This window comes from Equus caballus, chromosome 23 (assembly GCF_041296265.1).
Source record: "Equus caballus isolate H_3958 breed thoroughbred chromosome 23, TB-T2T, whole genome shotgun sequence".
Lineage (NCBI taxonomy): Eukaryota > Metazoa > Chordata > Mammalia > Perissodactyla > Equidae > Equus > Equus caballus.
In genome coordinates, this window is record NC_091706.1 from 26,931,787 (window position 1) to 26,958,557 (window position 26,771).

Sequence of the window (26,771 nt, forward strand, 5' to 3'; positions counted from 1 at the left end):
TTCTTCTTGGCTAAAATGAATCCATAACCCCGAAGCATGCCATATCATTTATCCAGGGTGAGTATCTTGAGTTCAGTTTCATCAGAGGAGGACTCTGAAGCTAAAATAAAGTCTTCAACAATAGACTGAGGCTGATTTCTCTTTTCTTTGCTTTGGGGGGAGGGGGGAGTAATTTTTACATACAGAGAAGTACACACATCATCAGTATTGAGGCCCCTGTATTTTTCCGTTGTGAACACATTGACATCTAGATCTGTTGATCTGCATGAACATGACCAGAAATTCAGAAGCCTTCTCTTGCTCCCTTCCAGTCAATACTCCCAGCTCCCGAGGGGTCACCACTGTCCTAACTTCTAATAAGGTAGATTAGTATTTGAACTTTGTATGAATGGAAGCATATAGTATATATTCATTTGTATCTCATTTATTTTGTTCAACATTGCATTTGTGGAATTCCCCCATGGTGTTACTTGTAATTCATTTTTTCTCCTTGCTGTGTAATAGCAGTGCCCATAGAGCTTTATGAAGATTTTTTGTGCTATACAATACAGTAGTCACCAGTCACACGTGACTCTTGAGCCCGTGAAATGTGGCCAGTGTGACTGAAGAACTGAATTTTTACTTTTATTTAATCTTTTTAATTTACGTTTACATTTATATGTGACTAGTGGCTACGCTATTAGACAACACAGTTGTGTAATACTCCATTTTATAAATATGCTGCAGTTTGTTTATATATTTATTTATCCTATTGTTAATATAAATTTGGGTATTTCTGGCTATTATAAATAATGCCAACATAAACTTCCTGGGGGGTCAAGTTTTATTTTTTTTTGTATAGATATGTAATTAACCCAAGTCGTTTATTGAAAAGACCATACTTTACCCAGTACAATGCAGTGTTTTGTCACCTTTGTTACAAATCAAGTGAAGGTATATGTGTGTTTGTTTCTGAGCTCTCTATTCTGATCCATTCGTCTATTTTGTATGTCTTTGTGTGAATACTACACTCTATTAATGACTAAGCTTTGCAGTGAGTTTAGTATTTGACAGTATAAGTCATTCTGCTTTAATTTTCTTCTTCAAAGTTGTACAAGAGCTGAATATATTCACTTGTAATTACAGGTACCTTTAAGGAAAAACATTTCTTTCACTAATGGGTAGGTTTCCCAGGCTGAATCCAAATATAATTGTCTATAACACAAACATCCTCCCCTTCTTTGGCATCTCAGTTTATTTCCTTGTTCAGCCTATGTTGGCTGCACAGCACAGTACAAGGATGTCTATTTTCCCTAGATTAGTAACATGACATTTTTATTATTAATTACCTCATTTACAAAGGGTGATGGAGCTGCTGTGTGACTTCGTCATCATTCAGTGGGGTCATGTTCTTCTCGCTTTAGCATTCTTTTAACAAGAGTGGGAGCTGACCTATGAGTGCAGTGGGGTTCTACCAAGTTCCCCTTCCACTAATGCCTTTTTGGGCCAGCGTTGCTCTGCACCACTCAGATTTGGCTGATTTGGCACCAGAATCCCTTATTATTTCATATCTTCACTATCCATAGCTTGTTAGAAGGATTGAACAGGCTTACCTGGATTTCTTTTTTTTGTTCCGTGGTCTCTAGCTGTCTTGGAAATAGACCATCTAGTGTGGCTCGATATGGGAGCTATAGTTAGGGAAGAAGGTAGTGCAGGCTGGTTTTGCCTTTTTGTTAACAATAGTATTTTAATCCTGTTATGTAAAATTTTTAATCATTTATGTTTTAATGAGGATATTGAGAATCAGCTCATTTTGGTGAAGTGTAGGGGTTTTAAGCACAGACAGAACTGTAGACATAGGTATCCCCACACACATAGGTATGCACACACTCATATGTGATTGTTGACTTGTGCATTAGAAATGACCTTTGGACACTGTTTATATATGTGGGGATGAAATAGCTAAAAGACCAGCATCCTCTCCATGTTGTACTTATGTGATGACTGTCTTCAGATAATGTTTCCTCAGCTTACCAGTGCCCAGTCTGCTCTGCGGCCCATCTCATCTGGAAATAACTCATCTCGTGTCTCAGCTAATCCACATTGTTTAAAATTGGATGAAAGGAAGAAAATTCACACTTGAGGTCCGAGATAGGGCTTTAATTATTTAAACCTAGCAGAGTAGTTGGCACATAGTTCTACTGTTTGTTGAATGAATGAATGAATGAATGAACATTCGTTTACTATATGATGGACTTTTATGTTCTATGTATATACTGTGTGAGAACACACTGGTCAGAGTCAGACACAACTTGGTTTGGAAGCTAGCACTACAGTAGAATCACTGTGATATTGAGCAGATTAATCTGTCTGCATTCCAGTTTCCTTATCTATAAAATAGTGGTGAGTGTAATGCCTGCTTCACAATGTGTTGTGAGAATTAAATTATAGACTCTATGAAAAAGTTGAAATGTTGTCCATTGTTAAATGGAGATGATGTTCTCTCATTTAGTCATTCAACATACATTTACTAAATATCTCCTGTGTGCTAGTTAGCATAAACCAATTTAGCTGTTTTTCAAAAAGAAAATAGTGAGGGCTCTAAGGAACATCACCAATTTGTCCAAACACACGAGAGACCTCTGCTTCAGTAATCTCCCTCTAAACCTCTCTCGGCTGCTCAGAGCTTGCACGTCCAGGGACTGACAGCTGCTGTATAAAATACATGTGGCATAGTTTAATACATTTTAGTAGGAAGTTGTGAATCTGGTCATTTGGCTGTTTTTAATTAACTCCTGGCAAAGCATCACATAAATACTTTCCTTGTTCTTTTAAACCAAGTAATGCATGATTTTCCCCTGTAATTTTAAAACAATGCATGTATTTTCAATTAGAGAGGCAAATATATTTGTTGGAACTAAGGAAAGTGAAAGCCTAAGAAGTCTGAAGGGGTTTATTGAGGGTGTGAGAAATGCTCGTACTTTCCCTTCTCATTCTCACCCCACTGAGGAAATATCTTCAGCTCTGGATTGACTTTCGCTATTGTGGACATTTGGGGCAGGGCTTGCTTAGGATTTGGCAAAGCAACGGTTTTGCTTATCTAAGTCCCATGTATCAAGGCCTGAAATCTTAGTTTCTAGAAGAAACTGTACTTTTATTCTTCACTATATTGTTTTGCTCAAAATCGCTTACACCTGCTACATAATTGTGCTTTTAAGGAGTATATTGTTAATATACGCCTGATCTTCCTGAGTACACATGCGTGCATCCAAACATGAATATCGGCAAGAAAATGCACTTTAAAAAATAATGTCGTGGTATATTATGACACTTCCTTTTCAAAGGATAAAAAAGTGTTTCATTAAGAGTTATGATTACTAATTTTGGCTGATACATGGTAGACTTAAGACTTTGAACGCGTTTATTTTCCTGATTTTATGTTTCCCAAAGTGAATGTGCTAAGAAGGTACCTCTAAGTTGCTGCTACCACTGCTTTGCACAATCATGCAATTTTCTACAATCCTGTTTTATTTATTTAAAATGAAAAATGGTTTAGAGGAAGGGTATTACCAGCATATATCAAGACACTTGATATTACTTCTGAATGTACAAGAGTTAGATTGGTTGGTATGTTTTCTGCTTCTTTGAATATACACACATCCTCTGTGGTAAAAAGTATAACAGTTTTGATCTAAAAAGAAGAGTCTAACTGTAGTAGGTGTTGGCATGTCTGGGAGACGGTGAGCCGTCCTTACAGTCAGTGAGTCTGGGGTGGGAGTTTGGCTCTTCAGGTGATTGTTCTCTTTGTGCGTTCTTGAGGGCACTAGCCTGGTTTTTACTCTCTAGACCTTTTTTTAACCATTTTACTCCCTGTTAATAGGCTGTGCCCAGGACAAAGGGATGCGAGTGTGGAGCTGTTCGGTTATAGTACACTGCAGGCAAACCCTCGCTAGAGTTAGGTGTTAAAGTGCTTTTGGACTTCATTATCCTTCAATTGACTTCAGTCCTGTATTTCGTATTGTAATTGAAAATTCAGTGTTAGCAATGCTGTCAGAGTTTTAGGAATTTAGGTCTTAGCAGGGCCAAGTGCAATATGTGCGGTATGAAGATCCTTCTTCGCTTCAGAGAGTACGATATTGGCATAAAATGGCCAATACCGGCTACTTTGTGGATGGTCTCTGTAGATACTATGCAGTTTGAGCCCAGCCATGGGGGAGAAGTTTGGCCCCAAGGAAGAGTTGCCCTTTTCTTTGTACAATAACACTATCATTTTGCCAAATGCTATATGCAAATAGGATGCCTTTTTCTAATTTGCGTAAAAGGTGCTGTATAGTCCAATGGCAGCTTTGGATCATTCTAACTGAATATGAGGTTGGGAACACTGATTTTATGTTCTAGAACAGTGCTTCTCAAACTTTACTGTGTGTATAAATCATGTGGAAATCTTGTTAAAATGCAGATTGTGTTTCAGGGGACCTTGTGTAGGCCCGAGATTCTGCTTTCCCAGCAAGTTCCCCAGGTGATGTGGAAGTTGCCTGAAGTAGAGCCATCTTTGAAATAAGTGACTCTCCACTCCCAGAGGCAATATGAAATCATCAGTGGGCTAACTTTTGGAGAGAAGGTTCCAGAACTTATATTTCAATAGGATTTTACCAAAGGACATTCAGCAAGTTACTTAAACTTTCTAAGCTGTGTCTTCCTTATCTGAAAAGTGAGATGATAATGGTACCCACTTCGTATAGTCAATGTAGGCATTAATGAGAGAATATAGATGCACAACTTTTAGGATAATAACATCAGCATAGTAAGCGTCCACTGAATCGTTGTTGTCAAATTCTTCCCTGAAAGTGCTGGGTCAGGAGAAACCTATGGGCCTTTGGGGAAAGCACAGAATGTGGGAAGAGAAATTGCTGATTGTTTGAAAATACTGAAGAGGCTGTGATCCAAGAATGAGGCATGGGTTCCCATTATCGGGTACACCAGTGGTTTCCAGGAAGCAGTGGCCTGGCCTCTGATAGGCCCTAAGACCTAAGACAGCTGGTCTAGAATGTAAGTGATGGTGGGGACCCTAAAGGGGTTCATAGGTTGTTGGGAGTGCTGGGATCAAGGAGCACTGACTCTAATGGTCATGGTGTCTTGTTATCTCGACTCCTGGGTGTTTGCAACTAAGAGGGGGCAGCTAGTCCAGTGAGGAGGAGGGAAGGGAGGGGAAGAAAGGGGGGAGAAATAACCTTTGTCTAGCTTCTGGACCCAACACAATGTCGGGTATTTAATATGCTTGAAAGTGTGAGGTATACATAGTAGTATTCTAATTTCACAGATGAAAAGTGTTTAAAATGTGTGTCCCAGATCGCTCACTTGTAAGTTTATGGGGCTGCATTTTAAAACCAGAGTTGGGCTTAATAATTCCCAAAAGGCAACTCATGTGCTTGACTCTGTGAACACCTTTGGCGCCCAGACACCCATATTTAATTTCCTCCTTAGAAAGAGTAAGTGGAGTTCTCTGCGGCCCCTCCACCTCTTTTCCACCATTTCAGCCCAGCTCACTACTGTGTCCCAGTACCTAGCACAGTGCCTGACCGACGGTCAGGTGCAGTGAATATTACAGAATGAAGGAATCAGAATTTCATCAGAGAGCTGATTGTGTGATACTGCGATTATCGTGGGCCGTTTAAACTCTTAGTTCTTACCACCATCATTTGACTACTGCTTCCTCACTACACACTCGTTTTATTTCTTTATATTTCCATTAATAATATGATTATTTAACATCTAGTTAAATAAAAAAGCTAGGCATTTTTCATGTCTGTTAGGGCCAGAGGTAGTATGAAACATGTGTTTTGCTTATGGGGACTTGTAGTCTCATTGGGGAGAGATAAGATACTCAACAAAGTTGTTTAATTTTTAAATTTGTAGTCACAGTGGAGATTTCTGCACGAAAGCATATATGTTCTTTCTTCCTTTTGTAATTTCCCTTTCTTTGTCCTCCTTCCCCCATAAAGGGTGGTACACGCAGTGACACGTTGGCGCTGTGGGGCGTCTGTCTGTTGTCCGACAATTGCCCGTGGAGAGATCTTTACTGGGAGCCAGGGCTGGCGTCTGAGCTCCTGCTGCCCTCTGGGACTTCCCATGGGTCTTAATCTCAACTGTTATAAATGACGTAAAGACACAACTCTGTGATAAACTTAATCACAAATCAAGGAAGTGACTGGAAAGCTTATTCAGCAGAAAAATCACTTGACTATAAATTATAGAATACATAGTTATGTAATGTAAGCGTAGCTATAATATGTGAAATTGAGGAATTTGGTTGGGTGTTTTCATAAGGGCTAGATTTTTTTTTTCTTTTTCCCAAATGGAAATACATTGATTTTTATAAATATAAAGATAAATGTGCTCATTGTAAAAGGGAAATTCAGACAACATATAAAAGCAAAAGAAGAATATAAAAATCGCTTGTAATTTTACCATGTGAGAAAGCCACTGTGAACATTATGACATACAAACATACTAAGATTTAGGTATGTGCATGTAAACATAGGTTCACTATCCCATAGCAAAACTCCATGGGCTGACTGTTTCTCATTTCAAAGTTTTTCTTTTTAGATTTTAGAAAGATAGTATGAGAAATATACTATCTATTTTATAAAACCTCCATTGAGGTATGGGGTTGTCTCCTGTAATCAAATTATGTTAACATTTCAGCAGCAAAATATATTAATATTTATAGCTAGTGGAATAAAGACTGTAAATAGCCTTGCACTAGGTCCCGGTTTCCCATAAATGAATCACACAAAACATCTTTCAGTTCTGGGAACTTTTGAGATTTCGGATTATAGATAAGGGAGTGTGGACCTGTGTGTAAATACTGATTGTTTTTATTGGCTATATACCACAAATTCTTTTTTTTTTTTTTTTAAACTTACTTTCTCCCTTGTGCCATAACGAACATCCTTGCAGGATAAATTGCTGGAAAAGGAATTGCTGGTTCGAAATGTGTACGTATTTTTAAAGCTTTTGATAAAGATTGCTAAATTGCCATCCTGAAAGATCATACCAAATTTCAGTGTAGGGTCTGAGTATTTTTACCACGTCCTTGTCAACTCTGAGTGTCAAGTCTTTGCAGTCTCAGAGGTGAGACTCCTACTGCCGTTTCCATTTTTTAACGCTCGTGATGTGGTTCTTCTCCTGAGTGTTGGCCACAGACTTCCTTCCAGATTCGCTTCAGAGATTGTGACATTCTCAAGTCATTAAACTGGGGCTGTTCTCCTCTGATGTTTTGGGGGATACTAATTATATGTCAGTTACGGTCACTTGGCATGGGTTATTTCATTTAAAAAGTGAGTTTCGGTGAAGAGCAGATGTCTCCGTAGGTGTCTCGAGCTATCGCCCAGCGAGGTGTTTAATCCCTGGCTGGCCTGCTTGCTCCTTCTCAGATGTGGCTCAGCAGTGTCCCCTTGGTTCTTTTAACATGGACAAGTGTGGTAGTACCTCCAGTGGGACTCCTTCAAGGATTGTTTGGACAGAAGTTTCCTGAATACAAAAGGGGTGTTGAATGGTGTTCACCCCTGAAGAGTTTGGTTTGAGATCTCTCCGTGGGCATCATCAGCCTGTAGGTGAGAGAGAGCCCACCTGTGCCCAGTGGCCGTGTGCAGTTACTTCATACAATTTTCCGACAACTGTCCAAGGACACGGCTAGACTTATTCTAAAAGAGGAATTTGATGTTTTATCCTTTCATTCTGTAGGGTCTGAACAGATTTCCTCTAAGCCCGAGGTAGTGGTTCTTTGATGTTGGAAAAGTCTGGAGTCGCCCAGGCAACAGAGAACCTAGTTCAGCAGGTCTGGGACTGCCTTGAGAAAGGTAGCCCAGCTCTGATTTTAATCAGGTTGTTGTAGCAATAGTCATAATCAGAGAAGTGATTTTGTATTTGTAAATACAGGTATTGTTATTAGAATAGCAATACGCATAATCATGAAAGTTCTTATTTAATGATACTGTTATGAGTGTTTTAAATATATCTGTTAATTCAGTTAGTCAAAGTTCTATGTTAAATGAATGAGGGATTTTGATTTTATTATCCTTTAATATCTGATTGAGTTTTATTTCTTGGTAATAGAGAATAAGTACTTGAAATAAGGGCCATTCTTAATATAGACATGGAGAAAACAAATATGTGCAGCTTTTTTTTCTGAGAAAGGAATCATTTTCAGAAAGAGATTAATTTTTTTAGTCAATGAATAGAATACTACAGCCAAGCTAGAAAATTTCTTATCAACAGTATCTCTCTGTTCTATATTTTATTATAGTTTGCATTTCATTTCCTTACAGTGTGTGTGTGTGTTTATCTTCCTTTGTGTGTCTCTTTTGACATGAGTCTGTATAGAATCTAGCTACTTCCTTGGCGATCGTATCACAAACACTGTTCTGAGCAATTGATGCAGGAAAGCAGAACACGTTTGCATCATGTTCAAACGTGTTCATGCAGTTCAGCTTTCTGGAGTCAAAGAAATGTAAAAGAATGTTAGCCTACGCCAACTTTAATTTGGGTCAGCTCTGAAGACTTGCTAATTATTTGACCTAAGCACTAATTATTTTGTGAGCCTTGTTCTTAAAACATAAGCAAATGTGAACTGCTGTCAACCCCATCACCCAGATCCCTTTGTGTTCTGGAAATTGATTATTTATGGTTTCCACAGTCATCTGTTAACTAAGAGCAAGGTATGCAAAATGGGATACGAGAGACCAGGCTTTCCGTCTCTTGCGTGGTCCCTATGAAGCGGGATGCATCATTCATCGTCCATGAACTTGCTCCAGCAAGTGTTCAGCCCCGCATGGGAAGGGGCTCGGCTTTATGTTAGGTCAGCAAGTCATATCTGGCTTGCCAAATTATCCAAATAGATGTGGAAAGTCAAAAAGTCATCTATCACTGTCCTTGTAAGGGCATTGACATTTTACCATTAATTTGAAAATGATTTGACAGGAGTTTTTGTTTTGTTGTTTCTCTAAACCATGCAAGGCATATGTAGCCTGGCTGTTCGGTGTGAGGAAACAAATTTTTAGGTGACCTCCCAGAAGTCCTACAACCCTGGAGCTGCAGTTTGAAAAATGACAACTTGCTTTTGGACATTTTTTTCTCTCTCTTTAAAAGTGAGGTATCTCACATCTGCTTTAATGATAGGTTTGGACTAGAAAGTCCAGTTTCAGAAATTATTTTGCTTCCCCTCCTTTTCCCTCCCAGCTTCTCCTGGGGCGGGTCACTTGCCTACCTGTAAACCAGACTGAGCCTGAGTGGAAGATCACCTTTAGCCCCTGGGGCTGTTTGTCCCCACTACATAGGAGATGTCCTAGGAGCTTCCTCTAGGTATCCCATTTTATTCGTCACACGCCCTCCTACTAGCCTCTCCCTTCCTTAAATCCGAAACTGAGACTTTGCGAGGTGAAATAATATTCAGAGTTGCAAAGCAGGTGTGTGGCATCTCTTGATGAACCTTGCACGCAGGCTGCCTGGCTCCCCAGCTGGCTCTCCTCAGGCAGCCTTGGCTGTCAGGCTCCATCCTTGCCGCCTGAGTCCTGTGCCTGTGACTAAGCCCACTTAGGTGGAGTCAGACCTGGACTTCCTCCGACCGTAATCTTTTGTGTCCAGTCTGCTTCTCATCCCTAAGTGCCTGATCCTACCACTCTGAGTTGACGTTTGTCCTTACGGCCTCTGACCCACATTGCTCATGCTGCCTTCCAACTCCTGACATGACTAGCTCAGATACCAGCCACTCCTTCTTGGCCTTGCCCAGATTTCCACCTCACAGACCGTGATATCTGCCTGGAGATTGGTGACAGCTACGAATTTTACTTCCTCCTATGGTTATGAGCTGTATGTGATATGGAGGACTGGGCCAACTTGCAAAATTATTAAAGCAGAAACTCTCGGATTGCATGTTGAGGTGGTAAGTGAAGCCAAAGAGGGCTGTGAAATAAGTGAACTCGGTTACTGTGGCTCGTGGTTAAGGAAGCTGGGCTGGCTGATCTGGAAGCACTTGTACACCATCTAGGGTCACCAGGGACAGAGCTAGGTGAAATCTCAGTCTCCATTCAAGTTAGTCCTGATTCATCCAGAAACAAATTGGTGTTCATTTTTCTACCCTAGTTTAGATTTTGTAAACCTCCTTCTTAAATCTGAGATGAGAACACATCATCAATGACATTTTGTGGATTATTGATTATTTTTTTTTTTAAGATTTTATTTTTTTCCATTTTCTCCCCAAAGCCTCCCGGTACATAGTTGTGTGTTCTTCACTGTGGGTCCTTCTAGTTGTGGCATGTGGGACGCTGCCTCAGCGTGGTTTGATGAGCAGTGCCATGTCCGTGCCCAGGATTCAAACCAACAAAACACGGCCCGCCTGCAGCGGAGCACGCGAACTTAACCACTTGGTCACGGCGCCAGCCCCAGGATTATTGATTTTTTACAAACAATTTAGATCTGCTTTCCTTTATTATTTTTAACATTCTTGCTTTCCTTTTTTAATTTCTTGTCATTTAAAAGTAAGCATTTTGGCTGATGTCCCATGTCAGACCGAGTATCCCTCTCATCTGTTACTATCATAACTTGTTAAGGTATTCCTCTCAACTCTGTTCGCACATCACTTTTTATTATGAAGTCTGCAACAAGGATGAGATGTTAATTAGGAAGGTGATAATGCATAATAGCCAAAGTAATATTATTGAAAAGCATGCTTGATGAAACTTAGACCATAAGTATGAGAAAAGGATATTTTTCATCAGGTGAAGTATAGTGTTTGGAAATTAATTGTGATGACAGCAAGTAGAAAGCAAACAAGATATGTTTTCAGTATATTTGGAACTTGCCCTAGGTATCAGAAAATTCTGAGACTTTCATTTTGCTTCACCCAGTGACTTATAATAAATTTAATTTAAATCTAATGCTAAAAAGTGGGTATTATTAATCCCATTTCCTGATAAAGAAACTGAATTCAGAAAACCTAGGTAACTAAGCTGAAATTGCAAAAGTACAGGGAGGATGGATTCAAAACCCGGATTTCTAGGCCAGCTGTGTGAGGAATACAGGGGTGAGTCAGGTGTAGTCTCAGGGCCGTTCGGTGAGGGGCACAGAGGTTTACCAGATCCCGGGAGGGGGAGTGAAGACGAAGAGAGTGGCTCTGCCGGAAAGGTTCTGCCAGGTGTTGCTTGCACTGGGTCCTGACAAAAGGGGGGCGGGTTCTGACAGATGAGTGGCACTGGGGGCAGGTGAGGAGCAAAGGCGCAGAATAAGAGAGCACAGGGCACTTCTGGGGAAAGGCGAGTAATTTGAAGGACCGGAGACCACAAGGTGGGCAGTTTGGAGGAAAGGTAGGGGGGGATCAGACTGGGAGGAGCCTCATTCCACACTCCCAGCATTGATTCCAGCTGCCCAGGCAGTTGCCCAGAGCCTAGGGGCAGGAGAAGGAGGTCATGGGAGTCTGTTTTCAGAATACAGGTGAGGCCAGAGTGTGACAGGTGGTGCTGTCTGGAGCCGGAGGAACACCTGGGAAATGAGGTGACAAGAAGCACAACCAGGACTGAGGGGGTGGACATGGGGAGAAAGGGCAGCTTGAGGGGGAGAGTTTTTTTTTAACTTAAGAAGAGACCTGAGTGTGTGTATAGGTCAGGGGAAATTTGCTGGTAAAGAGGGAAACTGTGGACCCTACAGAGAAGAAAAGCAAAGCTCTGGAGAAGCAGGCTGCCCATTGCTCTGAAACTGTTGGAAGCGAAAACAGAACTGGTGAAGTTAGAAATTTTGAGGTAGAGAAGAAGGCAGCTTTTAACAGACAGTCCTAATGAATGTCGTCAGAACCTGTGGGCAAGATCATCTGCTGAGAAAGAGGGGTGTGAGTGAGGCAGGGGGTCAGGATTGTGGGAAAAATTGCTTGGGGTGCAGATAATTGGGAATTGGTGACGAGAGTGACCCTGAGGTGAATTGCTGAGGAGAGCTGTGTGCCCTGTATCTAACTACAAGTAGATGTTATCAGCCTGCCCTGTTGGGCAGCAAGATTCCATATGGCTATCCCTCAATTTTCCATGACAAGCGAGAACAGGTATAACATGAATAATTTAGATCTCCAGAGAGGCCCGACATTTCCTTTAGCAATAAGCTTCTTTTGCAGTAAATATCTTAGTGTCCCCTGATGCAGGGTCAGGAGCAGCTTTTTTGATTGTGGTTTTGTACACGTGGTTCTGGCAGAATGTGGAATCCCTCTGGCCTGAGATGGCGTGGTGACCCCGGACCACTGATTGACTTAGTAAAGAACCGTGTTGAGCCAAGGAAACAGATTCAGTCAAGAAGTGGCTTTGAAGAGTCTGCTAACCCAGGGAACAAGAGGCCCTGGAAGGGCTGAACAAACCTCAGAGTGGGCAGTTTGGCAGCATGTAACAAAATGTAAACTCTGTCTTTTCTTTTGACTGGTAGTTCCTCTTTGCAGAATTTGCTCTGCTAGAATGAGATGGCAGAGATCCTATGTGTTTTGTTCCCACTGAATCGACAGCACCTATCACAGTTCCGTGCATATAATATGTGCTCAGTATATGTTTGTTAAATAAATTTGTGACTGAAATGCTCATAAAATTGTGCAAACACACTATTCTCCCCCAGTGTTCTGTAAGGTCGAGCCAGATAGTCTTTCCCTCCTGTGCTTCTGCCACGGTCCTTCCTGCACTGGGCCTTTGCACATGCTGCCTACCTTCCCATTCTTCCGGGTTCTTTTATGAGATGCTTTCATACAATCGTATTCCTTTCTTAGCATTTATCTCATTTGGTAATTGTGTATGTGTTAATGTGATTCTTTGAATAATGTTCATCTCTCTCATAAAGCTCTGATCTTCCTGAGAGCAGGATAGTATTTTCTCATCATTGTATCCCTAGGCCTGGCCAGTACCATGCCTGGTACAAAGCAGGGTCTATACATGTGCACACACACACATACACACACACGTACATTAATTACTACTGAGTGAGGTTCTGTACAGCATTGTTTATAATAGTGAAAACTTGGAAATGACCCAAATATCTATCGATAAAGAAATAGATAAATTATGGTATTGCTACTCTTTGGAATTCTATGCAGTTGAAGTAAACACTGAAGTAGAACTGGATGTACTGATCTGGGAAGTCATGTGCGACATATTTATTATCATGTTTTTTGAAAAACAGGTTGCAAACTCATGCGTAATATCATCCTATTTTTATAAAAAATATATAAAAGAAAGAAATAACCCCAAAATGTATCTATTGTAAGTAAATAGAAAGACGACTAGATGGATACACAGTAAACTCTTAATAGCTTTTTTTCTGAATTCTGGAATCAAGTCTCAATTTTTATTTCTTTTTTTTTTTGTATATAGTTTATTTGAAAATAAAGTAGCTTTTTTGATTATCAGTTTCATTTTCTGCCCTCTTCATTCATTCATTCAAGATATTTAATGAACAGCCAAGCACACTGTACTAAGCATTATGTATATATTTCTACCAAATAAGCTGCACCTGAGTGGCTAAACTGCTAGCTTGGGGCACAAGCAAGTATGTGGCCAACTTAGGATGTAGTGTGACAAGTGTTTTAATAGGAAGAACTGCGGGCACCTGGACAGGCAGTAGCCTGGGTGGGCGAGGAGGACAGAGAGGCTCCCTGAGACGTTTTTGCTAATGCTCTCATTTATTGAGTGCCTACTGTATGCAAACTTCTGGGCTGTCCCCCAGGAACCCGCAGCTATTGGAGAGGAGCGATAGCGAGTGTGTGATGTATTGTGCCTTTTATTAGCATTACGTAACTGAAGTGCACAGCATTGGAGGGAATAACCTCAGATTGGAGAGAAAGAAGGAGAATGGCCTTGGTTATCCAGTGACAGAACAGTTGGCCTCTAGGTAATTAAGAGTGGCTGTATTTTATGCCTTTAAAGATGTCACTCTCCTATAGATTTAGGGTACATGATAATTCTGAGTGATTTTTCCCATCCCACCTTCTTGGCCCTTCTTACCATTCATTTGCTTTATTTTAAATGAAGCGTGTCTTGGATTGAAGCTTTTTTTTCCAGAGAAAGTCTTTTGAGCGGTTCACTAATTTTTTCTTTAATCACAGTAATTTCTGAAATAAAATAATGGGTTTGAATGAGTAACTGTGGAGTGTGGGGTTGGGAGGGTGGTGGGAAGGAGGAGGCCCAGCGCCTTCCAGCCTCCCTTTGTGGACCCGGCCTGCCTGGGCTCTCACAGTAGCCACCCAGGGCCTGAGTGGCCTCACTCCATTCACAGATATGTTTTTTGGGTTTCAATTCATAGACATAAACCAGGAGTGTAAAAGGAGCTCATCTTAATGAGGCTCTCGGGGGACACACCCACAGAAAGCTCTGCTTGGCCGCTGTTGGGGCTCATCAACTCCTGGCCGAAGCCCAGCGCTGAAGGGCAAGCCAAGTGAGGGCAGAGCAGGACGAGCTGCAGCCGAGGGAGCAAAAGGCCACTCCAGAGTTGCTTTGTCCCTGGTGGCCTCACTGACAAAATTGGCCATTCAGAGTTGGCCACTTTTCGCTTTGCTGTCTCTAGACCTGACAGTCGTTACAGGTCTCAGAAAGCTGGTGAGAAGCCCTGGCTCCCTTAGCCTGCTCTCCACAAAGATCTAATGCTGGGCCCTGCTGCAGCGAGGTTTCGTGTTACTAAGACTTCATTATTGTTGCAAAACATGCAATGAAGCTTCATCATAAATAATTAAAAACCCCTGACAAAGAAAATGAGCTGAGCACATTCTGTGATACAGCAAACTGATTTTCCCCCTGCATCACAGTTGTCTGTTAGCCTACTAATGCCCCTAACTCCATAATTAACAATGGGCAGCTCTGTTCTGGAGAGAATTACCCAGGTTTGGCGCGGGTGCCTCCTTTGTAATGGGGCAAAGGGGTGGGCTGGCTGGGATCCTACCAATCTCTCAAACAGGACTTCAGTGTGCTTCCCGTTGTAATTAAGTATCACTGTAATAACAGACATGTTTGCTTGTTAGTAATGTAGATAACTTCTGGAAGACAAAACACAGCTGCCTGTATGATGTGTCATATGTAGTTGTTTTCCTCTGTGAAGACAAAAAGTAAGGCAACTGAAAAAGCCACGCAGAGGCTGGAAAGTGTGTCAGGTCCACTTTGGTCTGATGTGCATAGTAAATAATTGGGGGCATGAAATAAATAGAAATGGTTAGAATTGAGCTAGTTTCTTCCTTAAGTTGATGGCATGATAAAAAGGAGAAGTTCAGGAGAGGCTGTTCTAGATTAAAAGGAACTAAAGAGATGAAATGCAATGTGTGTTTCTTGTTTGGATCCTGTTTTGAACAAAAGAAGTAGAAAAAAAGAAAGAAAGATAGTTTTTAGTTAATCAGCGAAATGTGAATGTGGACCAGGCGTGATACCAAGAAATTCTTCTTAATTTTGTCAGGCTTGACAGTAACATTGTGGTTTATAAGAAAATATCCACCTTTTTTAGAGATGCATGTTAAAGCAGGTAGGGGTAAATGACAACTTTAGGACAAATGGGATTGGCCCCGAAATTTCTGTTGGAAAAATATTGAAGGGTGGAATAAGTGAAGCAAATTGTACGGTATGGCAAAATCCTGATGACTGTTGAAGGGTTTGTGGGCATTCGTTTTACCGTTCTCCAGACTTTTATGTGTGTTTGAAGTTTTTCATCGTGGTTGTTTTAAAGTGACTGAATTCTAAGTTCTTTAGAAGGAAATAGCTACTTCTGAAACATTAGAAATAAGTTAATTTTCAAGGAACTGGAAAATAAAGCCTGAGAAAATAGAAAAAAGGAAACAAATACCAGAAATCAATAAGATAGGAAAGAAAGCAACTGTAGAGGACCAATAACGTCAAAAGATGACGAATATACAAATCCCAAAAAAAGAGAAAAGGTATTTAAAAAGCAATGTTAGAAAGGAAAGTAGAACAAAACTATAGTTACAGAATAAATTTGAATACAATGTCAATGAATTTGAAAATTTAGATGAAAAGGACAATTTTCTAGAAAAAATGCAAAATTTTAAAAATGGACTCAAGAAGAAAAGAGAAAATCTGAATAAATGAGTAATTGTCCCCCAAAAAGTGAGTTCTAAGTTCTTTAGAAGGAAATAGCTACTGAGTTTTATTCAATAATTTACAAATACTTCAGTTCAGCTTCTTTGGTTGTAATTTCCTGTGTTTTAAAATGGGGATAATGGATTGACTAAATAAACTCCAATAAACTGCCTCCCCACCCTCCATTTTTTATATGAGAGCTGTGAGCGGGTTTCTACCCAGGGTGCCTCACTGCCCCATCCTACCTCCTGCCATTCGTAAACGGACAGATTGATGTATTTTCTAATTTGGGTGTTTTCTGTTTGTAATCTTTGCCCAGTCCTCTTTGTTCCTGTGGTCTCTCACAAGGATGAAGGGAGGGTATCCAGAGTCTATTCCTGCCAAACGGCCATGCCGGCCGGTCCCTCCCCTTCTGAGGGCCTGAGACTCAGAGACCTGGAGACCAGGGGAGGTTCTCTCAGGAGTGTCTCCACCTCCCCGCTCAGCTCTGAGGCCTCTTCTCACTCACTGTTCATGTAACTGAGGCGGTTCCCTGAATGTCAGTTAGTGACCAGGTGGCCCAAAGGTCAGGTTCCCCAATTACTAAGATTTGAATCTCAGCACTGCCACTTACGAGCTGTGATCTTGGGCAAATCAGTTTCGTTGTCTGTGCTTTGGTTTCCTCCTCTGTTAAAGGTGAATGATGATGGTAAATCACTGGCTCACAGGGTGAGAGGAAATGAAATAATACGCATGAAGCAGTCACCAGAGTGCCTTGCACAGAGTAAGAACTGATAAAATGTTTGTTGCCATTCTTCTTAAGTTTAGCATATAAATAAACATTTTTGGAATACAATGCTTGTGATCAATGAAAAAAGTAATTGTTATTTATTTCCCCCATCTTATCACAAAATACAAGCAGATCCATTCAAAATAATTCTATTAAATCAGTAGATTATTATCAATACTGCTTTTTACTCTTTGTTTTTAAATTAAACCTTTAAAAATTTAATTGATATTTTAAGGATTTAGTAACACCCTTATCTGTGTGGTACAGTTAATGTAGAGAAATAGCGTGAATGGTGTGGCATTCCAGAAATAGCACGAGCTTAGGAACTAGACATCCCTGAATTAAAATGCTAGCTTTGTTGCTTATTTCCTGTGCAGGATAGTTTCTCCAGGCCACATTTTCAACTTGGAAATGGGAGAACATGATGCCTACTCAGAAAGGCTGCCGTGGGGATTAGGAGAGCCAGGAAGCCCTCACACAGGTCTCGGGATGTAGGTGTGCCCGGGGTTACGACAGTTTAGCACGGTGTACTGAGCTGAGAGTGGGGAGGAGAAGGCGACAGACGGGAGTGGGAGCCCCTGCGGGGAGACCACACCTCACCTCTGCTGAATGCTGAGGCTGCGAAATTGAATGGCTCAAATGCAAGGACCTGATTTCTTTGAATTCTTCTCAAGGTGGCAAATATACAAGAACCCAGAAATTTACTTAAAGCTTGTACCATAAGTACTTGTATGACCTCGTAGTTCACCTCATGGCCCAGCTGGGGCAGTCTGAGGTTTCCACGCTTCATAGATTATCTGTAAAGTGGGCCCTTTACCCTCAGATTGTTAGGAATGGAACGGAACAGTAAAACTGTTTGACATTTCAGTGGAATTCTCTTGTATACTGTGTTCAAATATCTGTATGTTCTATCCACTTCTCCTTAATTTTTTCCTATTTAAGAAGTTAAGAAAAAACTTCACAAAATATGACAAGGTGTTTTCTTTCTTTTCAAAACCTGTATTATTAACTAAATAATTGTATTATTTCCAAAAGGGATTGTTCAATGTTTTTAATCCACTTGTAGATTCTTATCTGTGCCCTATAAATGAAGCATTATCCAGTAAGAATGGCTAGCATATGTTGGATTTCCACACCAGTAATGCCAGTGAATAAAACCTAGGTCACGTTGATATTCAGTTAATGCTCTTCAGCTTTGTTTTTTAACAAAACATTGCTCATGACTATTGTTAAAAATCACTCTTTGCAACACTGAGGGACTTCATATCACTGAATAGGCTGTGATTACGAAATTCGCTCTTGTAAGTTAGAATATCGTATCACTCTGAACACTGTTCATGAAAACGGGCATTGACCGAGAAGAAACCAGCGTGGATGGAATGGAAACCGGTATTGAACCTAAGAATCTACATGGCGTCTGGAGTGGCGGAAGGAAGGTGTGCTTCCTGCGTGGAGTGCTGCAGAGGAGCTAGAGAGAGAGGAGGGGTGGGGACTGACCATAGGTTGGCAGGCCTGACTATGAAAAAGAGGTGAGAACAGAGGCCTCCAGTGTGTCAGATAACATTTTAGATAACTCAGTGCACTTGAAATCCATTTACAAGGCTGGATTTAAGATTCCCTAGATGCCGAAGAAGGACAAGTGAAACTGGAATCCAGCAAGTTTTTAAATAAGGAATTTGATGCTCAAGACCTATTGGAAAGAAAACAAAAAAGGGGGCTCTCTGGGTACACAACCTTGGCTTCTGAATAAAAGGCAAGCATTTGGTGAAATTAGTAATCAAAGACTTATTTCTCATCTTACTTCATGCCTGGGGTAGTGACCTGGCTTCAAAGCTCTAATTCAAAGGGGTTTGTCCACAGGGCTCAGTTGCTCAGTCTGAAATGTTCTTGAAGAAAACGAGCAACTGAGAAATGAGAGGAAGGGAATTTTGGAAGATGCTCTAACCAAGTCACACTGGAAGTGTGAACAGCACTGCACGTGTGGGCATGTTCTGTATTACTGGCTTAGAGGTTCCTGTTATATAAGAACTAGTGTGCTTTTCATTGCTCTGACCTCATGCATCCAGTAGGGCGTGCAGAGTGGAAGGAGAGTGCCCCTTTCTCCTGTACTTGGAGGCAGTGAATGGGCCTCCCAGGAGCGGCAGAGGCAGGGCCCTGAGGCCAGAGCACCCACGAAGGCACACAGGTGGCACTCACATAAAGCCAGAGCAATGGCAAGATGCACGGAGCTTTGCAAAATGAACTTAATCTCTGAATTTCCCCCGAATATATGTACTGGGGCAAGGTGAGTAAGTTGCCAGATTTTTAAGATTTAAAATTAAAATAACCATTTCCCTACCTCCTACCCACCCCATCCCCTATTTTGGGCAAGGGAAAGAATCCAACAAAAATATACCAAATTCTTTAAACTTTCAAAGAAAAGATAAAGAATTGCTGCTACACACGATAGCAAGAGATAGAGAGCGAGAACTGTGATGGGTTGGCCAGTGAGGTTAGGCAAGATAACAATAACTTAGTGGAGAATATGTATGAGGATGAAAAACATGGCACCGTGGTTACTGTAAAAAAAATCAAAATAAGGAGAATTAAAGCTGCTGATTTTTGCTGAAGTGTGTTTTATCTTTGAACATTATATTAATGAATTAGAAAGTTAAAGAAGCTCTGAAATAGGGACCAATAATGTAAACAGATTATGGAAATGAAAGCATTCTCTTCTACCGTGATTTTGGAATGAGATATTCTCTTCTGACCATTCTCCGGGCAGATGATTCCAGCACAAAGATGTCAGCTCTTTTGAAAACTGAGTGTGAATGTCCTGATCACCCTCCTGCATGCATTTTTGTTAGAATTTTTCTTACTAGTGCAGTGCTGTTTTGTGACACATTTCTAATTCTCGTATTTCTCCCCCACCCCCCAGTGTTTGGGATGAAATAAGAGCATTTAGGAAATTACCGTTCTTCAAGCTTCCCCAGGCACGGCTAAAGTAATGCTGAATGGGCTGGGTGAATCTATGAAGTCTTTACGGCCAAATCACGTGTTTATTAGGGGCCTGACCGGAGGGCTGTGGAGGATTCTAGAAGGCTGATGTTCTGCCCAGCGACCCAAATAACCTGTGCAAAGATTTGTGCAAATAGGCAGTTGCCTTTGGAACAGAATTAAGATACATTATTTCCGTGAGAATATTGTGTGTGTTGGAATGAAAAAACCATTTTGAATAAAAATTTTAATAAAAACTGAAAAAGTATAAAACATGCCAAGCAAAAAAACCCAGTGACTATTTGGAGGTTTTGATATGTTTTGTAAGTGAGTAAATAAAAGGAGCAGCTAATTTGTAGTTTTGCTTGTTTGAGGTCAGTATGTATGATTTGGCATCTTACAGAATTTCTGTGTGTAAAATTAATACAAATTGACTTTGACAGAAACATTGCCTCGTAACTGGAAAATTATTCTAAAGATCAAGACACAAGCTCCAAAATGAGATGAAATGGCAATTTATTAAAATTTCTAGACTATGGTAACTTAAGATTCTGGGGGAAAAATAAGAAAAGAATTGATAAAGGGTAGTGGTGCATTGGATAAGAAATAAACAATGATTTATTTTGACAGAGAGAAGCAAACTAATTTAATACAGTAAGCAGAGATCATTAGAGACTATGATAATAGAGGGAAGAGAAAAAAAGCAAGAAACGTTTCTGCGTAGTGTCAAAGCTCTAGCGTAGACAGCAAATTGAAAATGAATTTGCAGCATCACATGGGGTATGGAAGGATCAACATTGTGTCAGTGAGCACTGGGGTAATGATCCTTCTTTGAAAATATTCTGAAAACGCCTGGAATGCCATATTTAGAGACAAAGGCAAGATGCTAGAAACAGATCAGAAATGAATTAATAGCCTTATGAAAGATTAGATAGGATGAAATCAATTTTTGAAATGTTTAATACAATAGGTATATTTTGACTAAAGTGGAAGGAATCAAAAATTGTCTTGAAGTGTTTAGTTTAAGAGATGATACATGGTGTTTCGAAGGTGGTTCAGAGTGACAAAGGGGAGTTTCGGCTTGTGGGCAGAATAGAAAATTTGTCTAGTTTTCTAATTTGATTCTCTACTCCATGCTGAAAGTGGAATCTCTTCTATGCAGTCTGCTATACTGTCTGCAGGAGAAAAGGGCTATAGTGCTTTGATGCATCCGACACTTAAGGGATTTTGCTGGGCTACTTGTGAATAATCTGGAGGCTCCCACTCTGCTGTTCTCATTTACAGGAATGATTATTTTCCTCATCTTTCTCGTAAACCTAAGCCAAAGACTTCTTTCCAAAAGTTGACATTCTTCTCAACCAGTGCCCCGTGTGCAGAGTAAACAGACTCAGTGTTGATTCTTTTTAGATTCAGGTGTTCTTTTTTTTTTTTAAGGCAGGCAGAACCCCAACTACAGGATAACCCCAGAAAAGTATATTTTAGGGCTAAATTATAAAGCGTCGTCTTATACTGAGGCATTAGGGGATTGGTGACATTTAAAATGTGTTCACTGTTGTAGCTAACCACTTGCCTCCTTCCTGCCTTTACCCTCAAACACCCAGTAAGGTTGTTGAGCTGAGCTATTATTGCTGTGCTTTCTTCATTAGATCTTTTCTCTGGGAGCACTAATTTTGAAGGATAAGAGTTCCAGAAGTCACTCAAGAATTCGTGTTCTGAAGCCTGTAAAGTAGCAGGAGGATTTATTGCTGGCTATCTAGAATGAATATCCTCAAACTTTTAAGTCTCAGTACTTCTTTACATTCTTAAAAATTACTGCAGACTCCAATGTGGGCTTCTGTTTATATGGGCTAAGTCTATTGATATTTATCTTACTAGAAATTAAAATTGAGGCACTGTCAACACCACAAACATGCATCCCATTAGCCATCAGAACAGTGGCATCGTCACGTCTTGTAGCCTCTGGAAGCCTCCACTGCACGGTCATGAGAGAACGTGAGCAAGAAAGGCACTACATGTCTTCGTGTTATTGTGAAAGTCGTCAGGTCTCCTGGGCCTTCTCCAAGGTCTCAGCAACCTCCTGGGGTGCCCAGATCATGCTTTGAGAACTACTGATCTAGAATAATTGCCAAGGAAGAGAATGATTACATGAGCCACTCTTTGGCTCATAGTAAGTCCTTAGTAAATGCTGGTTGAAAGGATGTGGGTGAAACAATACTAGTTATGATATAAAATTCAGTGAAAGTACAAAAGAAGTCCTTGAGAATAATAAGTGTGTGTATATATGATTATAGATATAAAACTCAGTGAAAATACAAACGAAGTCCTTGAGAATAATATTAAATGTGTGTGTATATGACATATATGATTATATATTATACTTATGTACTAATATAATATGTATAACATTGTATATTAATATTCTAGATTATTATTAAAAATATATTATGTTGTTAATAGTAATATGAATGTTCTGTCTTGACTGGGAGGATTATAGGATGAAGATTTTCTGAGTCTCTAGCAGTGAGCACTATAACAGGCTGAGTGCACCCCAGCTACATGTGCCCCGGTTGGCTGGCATTCCTTCCCTGTGTCCATGAGCACAAACCATAGTATAAAGTTGCAAAACTGGTCTTGTTGTCTTTGGGGCAGATAGAAGTTTAGGGAGTGAAGCAAGTGAATAAGAAACAGTCTTGATTTATTTCAAGCCTAATAATCAGTCTATGACTGAGCCCTAAACACTCTTTATTTTCTTTGATAAAGGAAAAGAAAAGTATTAAATCCATTTTGGCTTAAAATTATAGACTGAAAGAATAGTAAATTTGCTTTAAGATCTTTACCTTGAAATGTAGGAAATATTTTCAGTTTTTAATAACATTGAGTGTATCTGCCAGTAGCTAGGAATGATGATTTGTTTATTTGTTAGATCATCAGTCAAAGCAATCTTGAAGCTGTTTCCCCCACTCAGCTTTTCTAGGTGATCGCTTGTCTCTATTTATTTGGACGGCTGGAGTGGGAGCTTTTCTAAGCTTCACCCATGGCTTCAAAGTGAGTTCACGCAGCAGTAGCTTCTCTAAGGCTCTTTCCTTGTGATGGACTCTACAGCCAGAGTACTCAGTTCTCCATAAAGTTTCTCTTACGTAGTTTACTCTTTCATCTGTCTTGTAAACACCCTATTGTCAGACGGTCTAAATTTGAATGTCCCACTAAAATTTTTCCTGCTAGCTAGCCCCTTTTGTTTTAAGCCGACACAATCCATTTTTAAAAAGAATTCAAAATTTCTTCCAGGAGTCTGTCAGGCTTTTTTCTAAACTGAAGCGATTCATAATTCTCCCCTTGTCTGGGAGAAATGGTTGGAATATTAGAAATTAGTTACTAAGATGCTTCTTTTTTCCCTGAAGAGCATAGTCACTGCTAAAAAATTCAATTTAATTAAGTTGTATAAATATATTTTTTGGCAGATTTCTTCAGATTTAATTTTACAAATAAAAAAATGGCACTGCCTTTCTTTTTAAATGCTGAGGACACTATATGAGAGCATTTTAGTAGGTCACTAAATCATATTAAAAGTTTAAATCTTAAGGGGAAGATTTTTATGTTCTTTTAATATCAACGTTTATTGAATTTGAATCTAGTTTCAACAAAAGACATATTGTCAAGATGATAATAATACTTTTTTTTGCCCTTAAAGGAAAAACTCTTGTTCTTCTTCTGTATACTCAGTTTACACACAATACTTCTGGCCAGCAGATGTGGGTCATGGCCCCGCCTGCCCCGGCCTGGCCGCCCCCCCCCCCCCCCAATTCTGTGACACTAGCTGGATGTTCTACAATTCCTTTCAATTCTGATGCCAGCTACCTGGAGTTAGTGTCCCAGCCCAAGGGTTAAGGGTTCAGTCCCACAAGAGTGCCCCCCTACCCCCACTTCTGATGCCAATCACAAATCCAGGTTGTTACTTAGGCTTCTGAGCAGCTGGCTGTAAATCAGAGGTTCCCACGACCCCCTCCTGGGGTTGCATAATTTCCTAGAGCTATTCGCAGAACTTGAGGTCAGTTTACTTATCAGATTACTGATTTATTATAAAAGGATATAATTTGGGAACAGCCAGATGCAAGCAATGCATAGGGCAAGGTATGTGGGAAGGGCAGAAGGGCACAGTGCTTCCATGCCCCCTCCAGGTATGCCTCCCAGCACCTCCATGCCTTCACCAACCCGGAAGCTCTTTGAACCCTGTACTTTAGGGATTTTTATGGAGGATTCATTATGTAGGTACGATTGATTAAGTCATTGGCCCTTGGAAACTAAATCAGTTGAGGGGCTGAAAGCTCCTTGTAGCAACTGGCCCCCATCCTGTGGTTATCTAGGGACTTTCCAAAAATCACTTATTAACATAAACTCTGGTGTGGTTGAAAAGGGCTCGTTATGAATAACAAAAGTCTCTCCTTTCGCCTTTATGGCTGTTATCACTTTGGAAATTCCAAGGGCTTTAGGAGCTCTGTACCAGAAACAGGGATGGAAACCAAATATATATTTCTTATTTTAAATCATAATATCTCTGTCCTCATCTTTTTCTTTTTCTTTCTCTTCCTCTTCCTAGAAATTCTTTTTCACTCTGATTTAAAAAAAAAATCATTTTAGGGAAATGTAAGCTGTCCAAAATCATGAATGATTTTTAGTGAGTTTGAAAACAGGCTTTTCTTTCTTTTTTTTAAGATTTTATTTTTCCTTTTTCTCCCCAAAGCTCCCCGGTACATAGTTGTGTATTTTTAATTGTGGGTCCTTCTAGTTGTGGCATGTGGGATGCCGCTTCAACATGGCCTGATGAGCGGTGCCGTGTCCGCGTCTAGGATTCAAACTGGTGAAACCCTGGGCCACCGAAGCAGAATGTGAGAACTTAACCACTCGGCCACAGGGCTGGCGCCTGAAAACAGGCTTTTTTGTTCCATTGCTAGTGAGACAATAACCTCAGATTTGTGGACTGGTATTTTCAAAATCATAAAGGCAAAGGATAGTCATTGTGGGCTGTAAATGCAGAATACTATAGCTCCTGGGAAAGTTTAAAATCTAATTTATGCTTTCCAAACTCAGTTACTAAAACACAGCCCTCAGGAGAGTTGTGCTGGAGAGGGAAGACCCTGGTGGTGGTGGTTTGCTTTACCCTCCCCCAACAAGGAGAAAGACAATGGTTCATTAAAGCCTGCCGCACCCTTACTTTTCAGCTAAGCTCTCTTAGAATTGCAGTTTGTTCTTGGGATTTTGTTCTCATCTTCATCTTTATTTTGCTGTGTACCTGGCTTGTTGGGTATCCCTGGTCCTATGAGCAGGCTGACTTCCTGAGAATGAGCAGAACTTACACTTCTGTCAGTGTACTCACACGTGTGAGCACTGGGAAGTCCAGAAACAGGCCAAGACCTTGGGCACATTCTTATTTCCCTGAGCTCAGTTTTCTTGGTTATAAAATAAAGATGTGGAGCTAAAATATCTCTCAAATTCATCCCAACTCTGTTGTTATTATAATGTTGCCGCACAAAATTGGGGTTCTCTTGCCTGATGCACATAAAGATCCAATTATTACATCCTCAGCTTTTGGGAAAAGAATATAGCTTTATTTTGAGATTGATCTGTAGGGAGACAGAGGCAGTGCTCTGAAATCTGTCTCCCCCATCCAGGACTTGGGATACAATTTATGGGATGAAAGGCAGGGTGGTCGGAAGCATGGCGATACATGATTGGAGGTGAGGAGAAACGAGGTCTTGATGATCTGCGCAAGCGCACTGAAGCTTCCTGCCTCTTTATAGGACGCATGTTCACAAGATGGCCTCCTTACTATGATCTGAGGGTGGAGTTTTCAGCTCATTGACGTCAAAAGGGTCACTTATTGGGTATCTGCACAGGCCCAGTTGATGGGTTGGTGGTTTTAACTGGCCTAAACAGGACAAGGAATCTCAGTTCCTGAAAAACAACTCTTAATTACTCTGTTGATAAGATGGGGTCAGTGTGGACTGGTCCTAGAGGTCCATGGTTACAGTAGCAATAATAACCCCTAACTTTGGACAGCTTATTACGGGCCAGGAATCTGTGTGGTCTTTAGTCTTTAGAAACCCAACAGATAGATAACACTGTTTTCTCCATTTTATAGATAAGGCTTTGAGAAATTGGTGGATTTTCCCCAGATCACAGAGTTAAGGAATAGTAGAGCTGGAGTTTCAGTCCATGGCTGTGTGACATCAGTGCTTTTCTCCAGTATGCCTGCTGCTTCCAAAAAAGGGAAAAGTGAAATGGCTGCCATTTTTATTGAGGGCTTGCAATATGCCGAGCAGTGTGCTAGGTACTTTGTAAAGAGTCCTATGATGTAAATGTTATTATCTCAATTTTATAGATAAGGAAATTGAGGCTCAGAGTAATAAACTTGTCCAAGAAACAACCACGTAAACGGTAAGGAAAGATTTGAATCAAAATCTGTCTATTATAAAGCTTCTGCTCTTATGTGCCCTTGAGGGATTCCAGTTTATGAAGGTTTGGTTGCGGAAAGAGGAAAAGGAATGGGAGGGACGTATTTGTCTTGTCAGCTTTTGTGATTCTGGGCTGCAGCTGCTCCTAAAGCATCTGTGCTTCTGGATCAGAATGGAGACATTGCATGCAGAAAGGCAACGATGGACAAGAATGAAGCGTTGACCTAATGTTAGGGACTGGAAGTTAATCACCAGCTATATCTCTGGACAGAATAAGGAGCAGGTCCTTGAGTATATTTCTTGCCAGGACCACTTTGATGGCATATCGGTTAAATTAGATGGACCCAGCATTGTAAAATTGCACCAGAGTAGTGGTTCTCAAATTATGGCCCCAAGACCGTAAGCATCAGCATCACTTGAGAACTTTGTGAGAAATGCAAATTTTCTGACTGTATCCCAGACCCTCTGGATCAGGAACATGGGGAGGGGGCCCAAGAATCTGTG

General features: G+C 40.6%; 1 protein-coding gene across 1 annotated transcript in view; it reads left to right on the top strand.

The window, feature by feature from the left end:
• Positions 1-26,771, top strand: part of GNAQ (G protein subunit alpha q) — a 294,496-nt gene that overhangs the window by 107,590 nt on the left and 160,135 nt on the right. The gene's annotated exons all lie outside the window — the stretch shown is intronic.